Here is a 2,500-nt window from a genome sequence, read left to right as displayed (position 1 = left end):
TGAATAACACTGTTATTTGCTTACGGTAGTTATTACATAGTAAATTTAGGGTATAGTACGAGTATATCTTCCAATGTATCAGATGAAATAAAATATTCACATAGTTCTTTATACCTCATGTTAGGTGGGTCTGAAAGGCTGTATCACATGACATTCCGTTCCGTTCGTTTGTTTTCTTCGTTACACAGTCTACATCTAGATTCATCTGCACTTCTTGAACCGTGTAGTTGCCAGTACATTCTGTAACCTAAACGTATTCTGGCAATAACCACGTCACACTGTCTGGTTTGACTTCGGCTTGCCATCTCTATACTGATCGTAGTGCCTTATGGTACAGCTTTCAGGCCTTTGAGTGTTAATCAGATCTACTAGTTCTTCCTTATGAGAACTTTTCAATATATGTGCAAGAGGCATGCCAAGATCTATGTTCACAGTATCCTTGCTGCAGGTTTCTTTCGCCAATTTGTCTACGTGGTCGTGCTTGCGTATGCCAACATGAGATGGTATCCATACAAATTAAATGTTGAAATTACGCTCTGTTGCATAGGTTACGTTACGCTTAATGCAACGCACAATTTCCTCATCGCCACCTGCTTTGAAAGAATTTAGCGTCCGAAGAGCACTTTGAGAATCACAGAAAACTACTCCAGAGCCCCTAGACATTAAGAATTCCGTTGCGAGGAGTGTACCTGTCAGCTCCGTTTGTGTAGTGCTGGCCCAGTTTTGTATTTTCATATTAACTTGATGTTGTAGTAAGCCATTTTTGTATACAGCTTCAAAGTGTTCATTTCTGAAAGGAGTTTTTAAATTCCCGTAGGTTTTTGTTAGTCTTAAGAAACTGAATAAGGTTGTCACGGGTATTATCCTGCTTGTAGATATCATAAAGCTCCTTAACTCGCTTTTGTTCCCTTAATAGTGTAGGGTCACCGACCCACTTAGGTTGTTTGGTTATATGTGGGAAGTGAGCTCAATTTGGACGCTCCAGCCCATTGACTAAGGAGCATATCTGCTTGTGCAAGAGGACTAAGGAACTGCGGGGTGTTAGGTGGTTTGCCTGAAATTCGATTAATTTTTTTCCAGACCTCCGACATTGAGGTGTTATTGTTAATGCTTTGTAGGAACTGTTCAAAGTGTTCATTTCTGAAATGATTTTTTAAATTCCCCTAGGTTTTTGTTAGTCTTAAGAAATTGAATAAGGTTGTCACGGGTATTATCCTGCTTGTAGATATCATAAATCTCCTTAACTCGCTTTTGTTCCCTTAATAGTGTAGGGTCACCGACCCACTTATGTTGTTTGGAGCGTTGTGATTTGTTGTTCTTGAAGGTTTTCTTTGGACAGACCCAAGTGTTGTAGTAATCAGTGACCACTGTTGTCATGTCCATGGAAAATTTATCAACACTTGTTACTGTGTAATCATTATACCAGTCATAGATACGTGATTTAAAGTGATGCTCAAGGTAAGGGGGGATAGAAATTTTGAGCCTATTTGTTTTTGTAGACTGAGTATTATCAACAGCGTATCTCGTTACTATTGCAAAGTGGTCACTGATTAGCTCTGTTGCAAGCATGCTTCTGACGTTTCCATGCACAAGATCCCTTCCTATTACATAATCTAGCCTGCCCCCCGCCACGTGAGTTTGCCTGTCTGTATCATATACTGTCATAGATCTGTTGTTCACAAAATGTCGGAACTCTTCGCCATTTTCATTGCATTGACTATCTCCAAATGTATAATGTCTAGCATTAAAATCTCCCATGCATATTGTGCCGTGATTCTGAAAGTTGGGCAGTGAATCAGTCTGAAACTTTCTACACCTTGCGTATACATTGTACAGAGAGAAAAACAGAGGCTGTTCGAATATGTAAATGCTGATACTGCACATTATTGTCATTAGATTTCTGCACCAACTTATGCGGTATGGTGTCACTGACATAAGTCAATAGGCCTGTCATTCCTGTGTTCGTATAGTAGTGGTACCCTCTAATTCTAGGGGCGGTTTTTATTTTAGTGGCTGATGTGAAGGGCTCTTGAAAACAGATAACGTCAACATTATTGTTATGGATATAGTAAAGCAAGTCATTAATTCTACGGTTGACACCACAGTTAAGTAAGTTAAGTCCACAGTGCGTCATATATGGCGGCATTCCCCACAGACTCATACAACATGTACTGATTACTCTAAACATGTTTTTATTTTTACCCGATTACTTTTTTGCGACTAAATATTAACACATAGCATTTAAAAAATATTGGCATTGATTTAATTACCTAATTGATTTGTTTTCACATCTATCTCTCTGTATATCTATTATATATTTATCTATCTATCTATATAAACTGGCCTGCCGCCTGACACAGTCAACTGCCGGTCAACTCTCACATCTTGGCACAGTGACATGATCTCACCCCCTCTTTGACCCAATGACATGACCTCACCACCTCCTTGACCCAGTGACATGACCATACCCCCTCCTTGGCCCAGTGACATGACCTCCCAC

Source organism: Penaeus monodon, chromosome 4, assembly GCF_015228065.2.
Source record: "Penaeus monodon isolate SGIC_2016 chromosome 4, NSTDA_Pmon_1, whole genome shotgun sequence".
Lineage (NCBI taxonomy): Eukaryota > Metazoa > Arthropoda > Malacostraca > Decapoda > Penaeidae > Penaeus > Penaeus monodon.
This window is presented reverse-complemented; position numbering follows the sequence as displayed.